This window comes from Podarcis cretensis (genome assembly GCF_951804945.1).
Source record: "Podarcis cretensis genome assembly, chromosome: 1".
NCBI classification, from domain to species: domain Eukaryota; kingdom Metazoa; phylum Chordata; class Lepidosauria; order Squamata; family Lacertidae; genus Podarcis; species Podarcis cretensis.
Genome location: NC_137170.1, coordinates 39564387 through 39579647, shown reverse-complemented (window position 1 = coordinate 39579647; position 15261 = coordinate 39564387). Strand labels below are relative to the sequence as shown.

The following is a 15261-nucleotide window of genomic DNA, read 5'->3' as shown; positions in this document are numbered from 1 at the left end:
ATACCAATTTCTCCCACCAAACGTACAAAAAAAGCTTCCTCAAGTCTCTTGCCACCTCTTCCTACCTTACTTCCCCTGATTCTTGTTCAGAGATATCAAGCAAAGTTATAGTTTGGCATTATATCCGAACTTGCACTGTTTTGTGAGGCACTGTTTGAAGCTGCTCTGCAAAACACAGTTTGTGCCACATGTGACCTGAGGTTATGGCTGTATTTACAGCAAATGACAAATCAGAGTTAGAGCTTCTATTCTGCCTCAAGAGGCTGTTGCACTCTGTTGAGTGAACATGGGAAGCTTCATTCTAAAGGGATGGAAAAGAAAAGCAGACAAAAGTGTCTCTAAACCAGATTTGTCTGCTGTATGTCTATAAACTCAAACTACGGTGGGGCTACTTACACCACTGGTATCAGAATCCAAGGTTTGGCATGATGTGTGAGACAGTGCATGCTTGCACACCCAAACATACTTGGAAAGCTGTTTCTGCGTGGTAAAAGTAGCACAAGCAACTTCCTGCATTATGCAGGATTTGCATCTCTCCCCTGTTGGGAAAACAATGAGATTATTGTTAAGATTTCTGGAGGTTAAACTGCTAATGGCTCCTACTGCTTATTTTTTTGCTTCTTCGCATGCATGAACCAGTTCCAAGGTAAAACATCTCAAAGACCAAGTTCTTGGCAATCCTAAAAAATGAGTGCAGGCTGTAAGAGAATATGGCGCTAGTACTTATAAAACTGAAATATTTTCCATCCTCAGCACAAAATTTTAAAATCATTTTATCCTACCTTCTCACTATGCTCAAAGTGGCTAATTAATCATTGTAACAGTCTTCTGAATTGCCCTTGAGATAGACTGTCTTCAAGATGGAAAGAAAAGCTCCCAAGTTTCTAAATTTCTGTTAGTACCAAAACCATACAAAGACAGGAATGAGCGTAGGTCAGAGATTTTCAATTTTTTTGAGTCCACGGCTCCCTTGACGGACTATATTGTTTCTGCAGCAGCCCTGTGAGGTTCAGAGGCCCAGTTATGTCACCCCTTGCCTGCAGAGCTGGCAGCCTCTCACCCTTTTTCAAACACCCTCCCTTGTGGAGGATTCACTCAGCCTCCTCCTCTCCCCTCTCCTTGAGAGTCCTCTGGGCAGCTGCAGCTGCCGCCCCTGGTCTTTGAGTTGCCTCCCTTACCCCAAAGAGAGGTGCCTCCTCACACTGCCCTACAGGGGCCTGGGAAGCATCCCCTGGCCAGACCTAGAGGCACCATTTGCCTGGGGAGGTTGTAGCTAGGGCTTTGGGAGGCAGAGATGCAAGAGGGCATCCAAAGAAGGAGGGAAGAAAAGAGGGACAGAGGGCAGTGTTACCCACAGCACCCCTGAACAGACACCCCAGGGTGCCATGGCACACTGGTTGAAAACCACTGGCATAGGTGATTTCTTTCCTGAACAAACACTTAAGAAAGAGTGGATAACCAGGTCACTAGTGCTTCTCTCTCGTCAGTATTTCTTTCTCTTCTAACTGAACTACAATGCATATACAGATAAGTCGTGTCACAGGCGGATTTGAACAACTTGACCCTCTGTTGTTGCTTATTAATTATTATTATTATTATTATTATTTACAATAGGATTGAGGCTTCAAGCGAGATGTGTGTAGATACCTATGAGATAACCTCAAATTAATTTTTAAAGATTTTTTGGTCCAAAATTGGGCCCAGGAGAATTTTTTGAAAATTTCGACTTTCACGCGATTTAGGCTAATGTAACTTCTGTGTCAGTTTAGAAAAAAAAACCTCTTGTTTCGCGTATTTTTCAACTGATTAGGGTTATTTTGGTATCAAAATAAAGCTAATTGTGGTCTCTTTCAAAATAAGGTATAAAAATGGTATTAAGTGCCATAGTAAAGGGTCACCGACCATTCAAAGTGAACTTTTGTCATTCCCCCCCCCCCCCGGTAGGTTCCATAAGCCATAGCACACAAACCACGACTAACTCGTGTATCATACTTTTGTTGTAGAATGGGCTAACCATGTACTTGTTGTGTTTTAAAAATAAGGAGGGTGTTTTTTGTGGTTATAAAATAATTTGATTTTGAAGTAAATTTTTGACAAAAATAATTATTACTTTTTTGTCAACTTTTTTGGACCTGGGCCCAATTTTGAACCAAAAAGAAATCTTAAAAGAATTAATTTGAGGTTATCTCATAGTTATCTACACATTAAAAAAAACCTGGAAGAAAATCTGAGTCGTGAGAGCACGGTCGAATATTAAAATCAGGTGATTTGGCGTGACCCAGAGGTTTTTAGCAAAGAACTGTGTCTTAAATAATCAGCAAAGGGAAATCTGAGCTTAATCCAATCAGTTATTATTAAAAAACGAGTCCTTACAAAAACAGACACATACCACTACACCACAACGTTTATTTATTCCAGAATCAACATATAAGCCAAGGATGTAGGCGGCTTATATCATTTATCCCACCTGTCGCATTTCAAATGCAAATACGTAAGTGCTAGGAACAGCTCTGGCTACATTATATTCATGTACATAAAAATGTTAGGGGGGAAAAGGAAAATAACTTCTGCAGAAAAAGAACTCCCCAGACAGCCAAGGCAGTGCCATTCAACTTCCCTCTTCTTCCTCCCTCTCTCAAGAATTTGCTGCAGCTGTATCAGGATTTTTTTATTTTCATTTTTTTAATAATAGAGTGAAGCAGTAATAGGGTCAGAAAATTTGCCCAAGGAGAATATTTTCCAGAGTTTTGTTTTTTTTAAATCCCACAAAAACTTTCCATTTTGTAAGTTCATTAGCAACAAAAAATTGATGCCAACTACACAAGTTGCGCTGTGCTAAACTCCATTGCTCTCTAGGGCATCAGGAAAATCCACTTTGCATGCACACAAGGTCCCAGGGTCAACCCCAGGCATCTTCAGGTAGGGCTGGGAGAGAACCACATCTGGAACTCTGGAGAGTCTCTGCCAGTCACCATGGACAATACTGAGCTAGATGTACCAAAGGCCTGACTCGTATAAGGCAGCTTCCTATGCTCCTAGTACAGGACAGCTTTCTTAAAAAGCCACACCATTGGAATGCAGATATGAATGAGTTAAAGGCTGAGGACAAGTGGGAGAGAGGATGCTTAAACCTTTCAGCTATTCCCCATCTCTGGTTTTCCCACCTGTGCAGGGGAAAGCATAAGGGGTCCACAACTTTGTATATTTTCCCACAATACTTGGGAATCCACAGGGGAATTTTGAGTGAACAAATAAATGTCTAGTAGGAAAAGGGTTAAGCAGGTCCTTCTCCACCTCTATGCCATCTGTGACTGCCCTGTATTTATTTCTGGGGGGGGGGGGGGGAGGAGAATCATGAGAAATACATGGGCCTAAGCAGCACTAAAAACCAACTACAGTGGTACTTCAGGTAAAGTACTTAATTCATTCTGGAGGTCCGTACTTAAGCTGAAACTGTTCTTAACCTGAAGCACCACTTTAGCTAATGGGGCCTCCTCCTGCTGCCGCGCCGCCGGAGCACGATTTCTGTTCTCATCCTGAAGCAAAGTTCTTAATCTGAAGCACTATTTCTGGGTTAGCAGAGTCTGTAACCTGAAGTGTATGTAACCTGAGGTACCACTGTAGAGCCTTTATCAGTTTTGTAGGAAAGGTATGGTTATGTCTGAGTGGCTGTAGTGCATCACAACCGACAGCACAATCCTATGCATGTTTTATTGGAAATAAACCTCACAGTGTTCAGGGGACTTGCTGCCTAGCAATGTTAAGTAAGATTGCAGCTTTAGTTTAACTCCAGGAAGCATGAGGGAGGGCGTGGAGGGAAATTTTTAGACAGATGGGTTTTTACTTGACTTTAATTTACTTGTAACAATTAATTTAACACAGCTTGACCCTGGAGACGAATGGGCAAGTGTGCAGTGTACATGTGGTAAACACCATTCAATCTAGCCCCATCACTCTCGACAGGTTACTGCGGTCTTCACACTCATGCTGTACTTTTAGGCAGACCCAACAGCATTGTGAAGAAGAGGTCAATGGCAAAACAATGTGAAAATATTTCCTGTAGCTTTTTCTCCTACCCTTCCTCAGACTAAAGAAAAGGGGGCTTGAAGGGTGAGCCAAAAGGACAACACTCCAAAACCTAGTAAAAAAACAAATATGTAATGGAGTCCAAAGTTTTAAATCCCAACAACTTCTAGCAGATTTCACAATATGCACTTTTGGATCAACAAAAGATGAATGTAAAATTCACTTTATAGTATTTCAATCAAATATTTTTAAAAGCCTTAATCTCAATAATAATTTTGATCTTCAAAGGTAGGTGTGTGCATATGTTTCTATAATCAATTTCCACATCTTCCAGCTACAAGCAATATCAATTTTAAATGCTCAAAACATTCAATCAGCCCAGGCAAGGAAGACTAAAGAGCCTATTCACTGCTTAACTCTTAAATCAAACAGAACTTTGCGAACAATTATATGAAAAAGAAATTCACGTATTATGTGGCGCAACAAGTAGAAGAAGAAGAAGAAGAGTTTGGATTTGATATCCCGCCTTTCACTCCCCTTCAGGAGTCTCAAAGCGGCTAACATTCTCCTTTCCCTTCCTCCCCCACAACAAACACTCTGTGAGGTGAGTGGGGCTGAGAGACTTCAGAGAAGTGTGACTAGCCCAAGGTCACCCAGCAGCTGCATGTGGAGGAGCGGAGACACGAACCCGGTTCCCCAGATTATGAGACTACCGCTCTTAACCACTACACCACACTGGCTCTCAAAACTTTAGTACAAAACTAAAGTACACCATCTGAGAAAACATGCATCAACCTCCCCCACGTTTTTATCTCTCCTTCTTTCTCACTGCAGTGGAACAATAAAAGAGACTTAGTTTATTTGATGATGTTGTAAAGCCAAGCTTTTTTGTTTACATGTGCTAAGGGGATAATGGAAAGACCGATCCAATATTTCCTAAGTGCATTTTGGCAGCAAATATTTCCTGGATTTATTGGAGCTTTTTCAAATTAGTGCTGGGTTTTGTCCTTCTACGAAAATAAGTTCTTACTGCCCCCCAAAGCAAGACTCTGTATCCTTTATAAACACTGCTCCTACGTCATACTGTTCATCCCAAAATACTCCGAACATCGGGGGGGGGGGCACATTCCATTTTCTGTACCAGGTGCTCTTTTTTTTACTTTCTGCTGCTACCAAACATGGCTGACTACAGAGACAGTGGGAAAATAATCCTTATGAAGTATCTGGAAGGCGAGCAGAAAAATCTCCTGGCCTGAGCCAGCCAGCCTTCCCCATAGTCCCATATCATCTAAAGTTGAGGAAAACATCTCTAGAATAATATTTATGGGCATATAATAAGGGTGATAGAGGTGATTATGGGAGCAAGTTCCATAGATTAACTATGCATTAAATGAAGGAGAACTTCCCTTTATCTATTCTGAACGTTTCCACAATTAGCTCCATTGGATGTCTACCAGTTCTAGAGTCCTTGGTGGACTCCACTTTCTATACCTCTCCATTCAGAGAACAGTCCATTTATTCCCACTCACTGCTTACTATTTAACCAAGTCCTGATCCACAAGAGCACATCTCCTCTTTTTCCATGATTGATAAGCTTACTCAGGAGCCTTTTGTGAGATACTTTGTCAACTATGTCAACTGGATCACCTCTGTCTTGACATTCTCAAATGTCTTGACATTCTCAAAGATTCATGACACAGGACTTGCCCTTACAGAAGCCATGCTAGCTCTGCTTCAACAAGGCTTGTTCTTCTATATGCTTGGTTATTTTATCCATAACAATGCTTTCCATCAGCTTACTCAGGGCAGATGATAAGCTAACTAGTCTGTGATTTCCAGGGTCTTCCACCTCAGATCCAATTTTTAAAAAATGCTAATACATTGACTATCTTCCAGTCCTCAGGTATGGAGGCTCACCTGAGGGACAAGTTACATATTTTTGGTAAAAGATAATCAATTTCATATTTGAGTTCTTTCAGAACTCTCAGGTAGATGACATCTAGACCTGGGGATCTGAAATACTGTATTTTGTCTTATTTGGCTGAGATGATCAGATCATCTCTTCTACCACTATCTGCCTCAGTCCCTCAGATTACCCTCTTTCAAAACTTCAGGGATGTGCTCTATATCTTCCACTGTGAGGACAGATGCAAAGATTGCATTCAGCTTCTCTGCAACCTCCTTAAGCACACTAATGACTCCTTTGTCATTCAAGGGTCCAAAGCCTCCCTAAAGAGTCCTTTGCTACTATTATATTTAAATATCTTGTTGGTGGTGGTCTTCATGTTTTTAGAAATGTGTTTCTCTTATTCTTTTGGTATACCTTATTGTCTGGCTTGAACTTTATTTTTGTTCTCTTAATTTGAACAAGATTCCCCCTGCCTTACTTTTTAAAGAAGCCTTATTGCCTCCAATAGCTTCTTTAACTCTGCTTGTGAACAACACTCTCACCCTCTTGGCTTTTGTGGTGTCTCTCCTTATCTGCCACATACACTCCCGTTTAACTAATATTGCAGAATGGTAAAGTTGGAAGGGACCACAAGAGTCAAACAGTCCAAGCCCCTGCAATGAAGCAATCTTTTGTCCAATGTGGACTTGAGCCAACGACCCTGAGATTAAGAGCCTCATGTTTACCAACTGAGCTATCCCAGCTATTTGTGTTTTCAAACAACTTTCAAGACATTTTGGAATGATTTGACCCTCTTGAGTTTGCTTTTCAACTTCCTTTTTACCAATCTCCTCATTAGGGGGATGTTTCTCCTTTTGAAAACAAATGTGACTGTTGACTGACTGTGTAAGTTACACTGTAGAAATTGTACCTTCGTGTACTGTTATTTGTGCTCTTCATTTTAACCTGAAGGAGCTAAAGGTATTGCAGATGGTGAGTTAAGGTCATCATCACATCCCATGTAACAGAACATTGGTCAGTTAGCATACACAGAATCAGTAAGAAAAATGGAAAACATTTGCCTTCAGCTAGTATTATGTAGGACTATAAATGTATGAAGGGAAGGCCCTTATCAGTGGCTCCAAAAACATTTCAGTAATGGCAAGACTGGAAGAAAGGGGGCAGATTTGGCAGGGGTATGTGAACGACTGCAGAAATCAAGTGGTACAACAGAAAACAAAGTGATGAGGAAATGGGGGAGAAAGCTATTTGGAATACTAGGTGGAAGCCTGGTGAAAATCTATGCAAATTTTAATTAAAAACATGTTCATTATACTTTTGACCTTCTTAACTGTCCACCTTAAAGTCCCTCTTGCAAACCAAAAGGCTTCATCATTAGCTCTTGGTGTCATCATGTAAGAACCATACAATCCAGTGACATAACAAAAAGTTCTAGCAACCAATCATTTGGTTTAAATATAGGGAGATCAGTTATCTATCCAGCTCCTAACACAGCTGCTGCTCTCAAGGACGTTGACCTTACTTTAGGCATCAGACACTTTCTACCAGCCTTTTGTCTGTGTTTCAGAATGAGAGGCAAGGTGACTGTTAAAGGGAGCATGCCAAGCTTTCCTTCTGTTGCTGTCATGCAGGAACAGATTACAGAGAATGCCTTGCCTGTGTCTCAGCTCAGAGAAAGGGGTAATCAATGCTCTTGGACCTTCAACTCTTGCACAATTCAAAAATACAAGCCTATTGCTGGCCAGAAATATACATGAACACTGGAGAATGTCACACTAAAATCACGCTGCTCAAACAAGGATGTTTGCTCAGTACATTATAGTAAGGAAGCAAGCCCCTCAAGTTGAGCATTTGCAGTCAATGTGCTTTTGTTATATCAATAGTTAGACTGGTGAGGATTCAGAGACTGCACTGCATGAGACATTCCCAAAGAAATTAAAGCTAATTAACATTCCTCGCAAACTTCAGAGGACAGGAAATCACAAGGGCATCCACCCTACTGGAGTATAAATCATGCTAGAGACTATGGCATCACAGGAAGATACATATGCCTGATCCTGTTTCATATTGTAACTGGTATAGTAGGTTTGCTTAATGTGCAAACATTTGTGCCTTTTTCTGTTTACTTTCCATGGGGCTAGAGATTTATTTGGAACATGACAGTTTACTGTCAACTGTATTTGAGCTAACTTAATCTACTTTTTTACTTCTTTTATTCAGGAGGCAGTAGGTGACAATTGTGAGTAGTGCTAAGATACTAACTGATCTCAAAAGCTACGGCATACATGAATTGCAGTCATTTCTATAATCAAGAGCACAAAGAAAGCTACTTGAAATGTGTGACTTATAAATAAGGTTATGATTTTGGGGTAGTGGCTGCAAAGCTAAAACTCAGTGAGTAAGTGGCCTTAGGACTCTTTCAGATTCAGTGCTCTCCACCTGCAATATGGGGATATCACTGGCCTGGGGATAACACTGGCCTATGTTACAGGGTTGTCATAAGGATTGCACAAAGATGACATACGTGAAACACTTTAAACACCCAAAAGCAAATGCCAAGTATCATAGTGGGTGGTCCCAAGTCTAGCACTTTGGAAGTGAAACATGCCCACCCAGAAACAAAGCAGTGGTTTCTGCATATCTAGATGCCTTAGTGACACAGAAGCATCATTGGTAAGTTAAAATAAAATTTTAATGGCCCATTAGCATCTTAACAAGAATGTACAGTAAGATATGACCCTATAGCAGGCATAGGCAAACTCAGCTCTCCAGATTATTTTGGGACTACAACTTCCATGATCCCTAGCTAACAGGACCAGTGGTCAGGGATGATGGGAACTGTAGTCCCAAAACATCTGGAGGGCCAAGTTTGCCTACGCCTGCCCTATAGATAGGCTGCTTCTCAGCTAAATTTAGCAAAAACTTCAAGCACTTCTAGCAACCTGTCATAATCCTACTCCTTTGGTTCAGTAAACAGGGTGAATACAGCAATATCTAGGAAATATGGCTGGAAACACACAGGAGACTAGTTAGCTATGCTTCAGAAAGCTAGGACAACTAACAAATAAAGCCATTAAAAATTGGGTGAGTCTGTGTGTGTATTTTTTAAAACAGCAACGAAAGATGCACTGCAATGAACCCTGGGCTGAGAGGAGCAGAGGTGAAAGGCAACAGAAGCCACAAAACCAACAGGGGGTTATGATGCAAGTTTCCATGCATTTTAATTGCCATTTTCCACAATGATATTTCAAACAAACAACACACCCCAAAGTTCAGAGTATATTGGTTAATCAAAGAACACCGAGATGGTTAAGTGGAGAAGAAAATGCACAAACTAAAAATATGCACCTCAGTCACACCAATGTGTATTGCCCTCATCACACAAACCAAGAGTTTCTGAAAATCTGGGAAGCCAAAAGTCACGTTCTACCAATCTTCTGCATTAACAGAAAAATAGCTTACGTAGAAAATATCAAGTTCGCATCATGAGATCTTGTTCCTTAATAACTTCTCTTACTGAAATTAATGTGCCATGCCACAGTACAAAGTGAAAATAAAAGGAATTCCCAATCCAATAATTTCCTTTTTATATTTAAGTCCACATGTTGTGAGAGGTGCAGCCAGCTAATATAAATAATGCTTCCCTGCCAAAAGTTTTGCTCAGTTTAGGCTAAGCTCCAATTATGTCAACAATTCAGTTAATTGAAAAGGGGCTTTTTCCTGAGCTTTTAGTGGATCTCCTTTGAACTCCAAGATACAACTTCCCAACTCTTCAAAACACTTCCCTTTTACTCCAAACAGCCAATGAACCAAAGAGAAGGGGAAAGGTCACCTTCCTTTTAGAAAACAGTTTCATAGCTGTGTTTCTGTCAGGGGGGCAATTATATCACAAAAAGGGAATAAAAGGAGGTTAGAGTTGCAAGACAGTTTTAAACCTCTAAAGCCGCACAAAACAGAAGACAATATAGGAAAATGGAAGAAACCATGCAAATGAAAGCTCCTGGGTGTTCTGAAGGTCCAACATAGTTCTTACACTTCTATTCTTAATGCTACTCTTCCTACTTACAAGTACCTAAAAGGTGACTACTGTAAGAAATGCTTCTATGCCTTATTTGAAGAAAATCAGGATGGTGTACTAGAGGCCCATTCTTCACAATGAAGCAGAACAATATTTCAGAATACATGCCGGAATCATTCTTGTCACCAACCAGAATTCCAATGAGAATCTTAAGTATTTACTTGAATGGCAAAGGTACATTGGTTTTGCTGCTATATGAGCTAAAAAAATATGACAGCAACTTGCTTGGGTCTCAAAAATAAACAGATGGTATAAGAAGTCAGAGAGATACACATGAAGAAAATTTTGTTGTTAATGGAACAGGGCAAGAGATAAATGAAGGTTTGTATGTTTTAATTAAATGTATGTCTAGCTAAAGCATAGACTTTTGCTCCACTTTAAGCATACTCTTTAGCTCTTAAAAAATATCCATGCTGGATTTGTAGCTGTGTTATTGAAAGCACATGCAATGAAAAAATATTAAGTGTGGTAACATTATCAGGTTCAGTCAATATATCCTACAGAGCTACAATCCTAAACACAAAATTAAATGAACTCTGTGGGATTTAAGATGACCAGCATCAGGCTATCTGTATATTTAGACCCCAGCATATCTACTTGATTACTTACAAACGTCCTCAGTATCTTTGGCTTGACAGCAAGGAGCAAAACATCGAATAATCTAAGCACTGGGGGAGAGCATCCATTTCTAGACTGCATAAGAATTTCTTGGACCAATTCCCAACTGTCTTCTAAGCTGCAAGTCCAGCATCTGACTAATGCATTCGACTGTGGAGGCACAAAACACATGTGGGGGAAGTCGACCAAAACGAAATGCAACTTCTTCCAAGAGTTGAGTAACGCTCCCACGGGCAAGCTCCCCAACCCCAGCAACTTTCTGCTTAACTGAGCAAGCATTAGGAAAGGGTTAAGAAGCCTGCTCTGTGCACCTTTGGCTCCAGCGGCACACCCCCTCCGGCCAGGAATGAACAGAGTGGCCGGATTCCAGAAGAAAGCCTCGCCGATTTGGCCCCAGGAAAATGGAGCCGGGCCAGCCCCGATCTCCCGGGTTCGAGTTCCCTCCCGCCCTTCCACCCCACCCCCCCCCCCACACGTTTTACGCACCAGGAAGCGAAGCACTTTCCCTAGAAGTCGGTGGGAAACTCGGCCAGCCCGCCGAACTTTTCCTTTCATTTCCTGACAGCAGATGCACACACCCAACAACAACTACAGCCTGAAAAGCTATGGAATGCGTGTCTCGATCCTGATCCAAACCTCGCCCACGAAATCGCGCCAGCGGGACCCTTTTAGGCGCGCGCACCCCACCCGCAAAGCACCTTCCAGCTGTATAAAGCCGAACCATCCCAAGCAAGTCTTCTCTCTCTCGCCTCGTGGCGCAAAGAGAGGAGGCTGGACGGGGCGAGCCTCCTCCAGCACCACCAGAGCCGGACGCAAGGCGCTCCTTCTCGGCAGCGCCAAATGGAGAGTCCACCTCCTCTTTCTCCTCCTCCTCCTCCTGCTCTTCGGGCTTATGGTTAACTGCGCTCCAGAAGGCGAAGGGAGAAGCGGCGGGAAGGGGCGCGGCGCCTCTCCCCGGCGGCCAGCTCCTCTCAGACGCCGCAGTTCTTCCGAAGCGACCCACAACTTCGGCGCGGGAAAAGCGCGAGGGACGCTCCGAAGAACTACTGCGGCAGGGCGGCCCCTGCTGCGCCTGAGGAGAAGAAGGAGAAGGAGGCGGCAGCTGGAAGTTGCAGCTCCCTGCACTGACTGGGACCTACCTTCCCGCCGCTGCCCGGTCCTTCAAGCCGCCTTCTTCCCCGGCTTGGCTTTTTCTAAGCGCGGGGTGGGAACGCGAAAGGGCTCCCGCGCTGACTGGGAGCTGCCGGGCGAAGCTACAGGCGAGGCGCCCCGCTGCCGCGCACTCAGGCTCCTCGCGGGGAACGACGGCGCGCGGGCAACACAAACTCTCCGGCTGCCCCGTCAGGCTCTTCACTGGAGCGGCTCTCCGGCTGCTTTGCTTCGCCGCCAGGACCAGCGCGGCGGCGGCGGCGGCGGCGAGGCCACCCAGCTGTGAGCCAGAGGCGGGAGGGGAGCGCCACGTGCCCGGGCAGGGGCCAATGGCGAGAGGGCGGCTCGGAGCTTTGCTGCTCCTAAATGCAACGCACCCGCCCGCCTTCTCGGCCGGGAGCATGTGACCACGTCGCCGGCTGGAGTTCAGGTGAGGGAAGCGCCCTGCAAAAGGAGTCGGCAGGTAGGTAGGTAGGTAGGTAGGCAGGCGGACTTCCTGCCCAGGCAGGAACACTTGGGAGCAAAAATTTTGGAGAGGGGAAAGGATTATACAAGGGGATGGCGGGGGGGGGGGACGACAATAACAACAAGGAATAGAAGAAGGGAAAGGGTTAAGAGAAGTAGGTACAGGAAGAGGAGGAAGGAAATAGGAGCACAGAGGAATGTCACCCAAAACAATGCTTCTGGTTTTTGGTTCTGGTCAGGGGCGGCCCAACACATTCTGCCACCTGAGGCAAAACAGGAATCATAGTATCTTAGAGTTGGAAGGGACTCGAAGGGTCATCTAGTCCAACCCCCAACAATGCAGGAATCTCAGCTGAAGCATCTATGACAGGTGGCCATCCAACTTCTCCTAAAAAACCTCCAAGGAAGGAGAGTCCACCAACTCTGGTGGGTGTTCCACTACTGAACAGTTCTTACTGTCAAAGTTTTTCTGAATGTTTAGTCAGAATCTCCTTTCTTGCAATTCGAAGCCATTGGTTCGAGTCCTACCCTCCAGAGCAGGAGAAAAAAAGCTTCTTCTCTCTTCCATGTGACAGTCCTTAAGATATTTGAAGATGGCAGGCTAAACATACCCAGTTCCTTCAAGTGCTCCTCATAAGGCTTAGTTTCCAGACCACTGGTCCTGTCAAAGGTGGCAGCTTCTCGCTTCTCTGGTGGCAGGAGGCACCCACAGTGGTGCCAGAGAACTATGAGTGCCCCCTCCCACATCGCTGGAGAAGCAAGGCAAAGCAGTGACAGGAAGATCTCACAAGAGCTCTCCAGCAGGTGCCTCATGGGCTAGCCAGCCTTCCACATCGCCCCAGTGGCTTAGCATGGAGGGTACCAGGGAGGCTGTTGCCCCAGGTGCACCCCCCCAAGATCCCCATTGAGCAGCCTCTGGGCCCCTCCACCGCCATGCATGTGTGTAACATACCATGCGTGGCACTGAGCTCCCCCCTTGATGTGTGTCGGGCACAACCTCTGCCACTGCCACCCCTGTCCTTAACTAAAACAAAACAGAGTGGCATCATTACTTCTTAAGACCTTGAACTGAGGCTGGGAAGTTGCTGGGAAGAGACTGATGGGAAGCCACCCATATATATATAAAAAGACTGTACCACCTCCCCTGGGCTCTGCTAGGTGGGAATGGGAGCCATGCAAGTAAGAGATGGCAATGTTGCTCCTATTTCCGTATCTTTGTCATACTTTCTGGACAGGCTCACGGAGAAGGCAGAGTTGCAAACAGCTGCCTTAGCCCTTTCACTGCCTCATCACTCGCACTCTGGTGAAGTTAATAGCAAATTTCCCCATTGGTGTCAGTAGGCCCCTTCACTGTTTAATGGAATTCAATTGTAGTGTACAGGACTTTACAAACCAGCCCTATACATAAATTTTTGGAAGCTCCATAGAGCCATCCACCTTTATCCAAAGTGCTATATTCTGTGTACACTGCTCTCTTCTGAAAGGACTGTTCTAAAGCTGCTTTTAGAATAAAAGGGGAAAGTGTTTATCTCTTAACACTCCTGTATGGTAAGGAAGCAGTAATTTACAGATAAGGACGTAAGTACAAGGTAAGGCAGGTTATTCACTCTCAGGGTTACAAACACACACATTAAACTGACTAATCCGGCTACTGAATTTCGTAACTGAGGTTAGTATTTAATATTTTGGACTGTGGTTTTTTCAGGACAGCTAACCTCAATATGTACGTAATTGGTTTTGATGGTGCAATAAAGGGGAAAGGAGGCAGATTTTTTTTTTAGCATAGTCTTATTAAAATACTGAAATTGCATTCAAAAAGCAACCATTCAGAACTTAGTATAGAAAAATTGCTGCAGTGATAAGAAGTACTTAACAGTGTTAGAGTTGCAAACGGCAGCATTAAAAAACATTCAAAGTGATTATATTTTTGTAAACCGCTTTGAGGTTTTCTTACAAAGCACTAGATACTGTAAATTTTGTTAAAATGGGGGGGGGGGGAATGCCTGTACTAATTTTTTTTCCACTGCACCCTTAAAATGGCAGAACAACAACTACCAAGTTGTGAAGGGCTATATCAGTTTGTAGTTTGCTCTTTGTTTACCAAAGTTTCTTCATTGGTAGATCACCTGACAAAGTTTCTTCATTGGTAGATCACCTGACAAAGCAAGCTTAAGCAATGAATGTTCCTTGCTTTGGATTTTTATTCCAGGAGTTCAGGGCAGGTCTTGAACTCACCAGATTAAAAAAAAAAACTGAAATACATACTGGACACCACAATAAAAAGATCACACTAAAAATGTCACAACACAATCTGATTCAAACACTTAATTTAAACTTCCCTCTATTACTGTGTAATACTTTAAAAATTCTTAGGATTTTCTACTTTTCACAATAATATATATTTTTAGGCATGATCCACCCAAATTTAGGCATGCACATATCTAAAGCTGCAATCCTATACTCATTAACCTAGGATTAAGTGCCACTGAACTCAGTAGCATATACTTTCAAATAGATGTGGGTCACCAAACTGTATTGTAAACATGCTTAACTTGGGCTGTTTCACATAACCCCACAAATGGTAATAAATTTATTGGATAAAGGGCAACGCCCATGATGAAAATGATGTTTGCTGTGCAAATTTACTTCAGCTATTACATCATTCTTTCAGGTTCACAGGAGTTTCTTTTTCTTTTTTCACAGTGGGCTTGTGACTTTTCAGAAAAGGCATATCCACAAACAAATGGTAGTGCTGCAGAGAGCATAGCATGTTCTTTGTTGTGCAATTTTATATCAGAGTCAGTAGCAAATAAGCAGCCATGTAAAACAAGACTGCTATTCAGTCAAGGGAATCTGGTCTGACAGCATCATAAAATAGAAGACAGACACTTCAGTAGATTCCAGTATCAGCAAGAATCTTAATATACCAAGGACACCGTTTTTATACTTGATTGCATTCCTTGGAACTACCCATAGAGTATAAAAGAAAGCACTATTCAAGAAAATTCTTCACCTA

General features: G+C 43.0%; 1 protein-coding gene across 2 annotated transcripts in view; it reads right to left on the bottom strand.

Annotated features, from left to right (window-relative positions):
- Window positions 1-11960, bottom strand: part of STXBP6 (syntaxin binding protein 6) — a 97120-nt gene extending 85160 nt beyond the window's left edge. The window contains exon 1 of one of the 2 annotated variants that reach the window (XM_079955573.1): window positions 11771-11960. The gene's annotated coding sequence lies outside the window, so the exon portion shown is untranslated. Of the gene's footprint in view, window positions 1-11117; window positions 11682-11770 lie in introns of those variants that run through there. The other variant, XM_079955574.1, reaches the window with a different exon arrangement.
- Between the last annotated feature and the right edge of the window lie 3301 nt (window positions 11961-15261).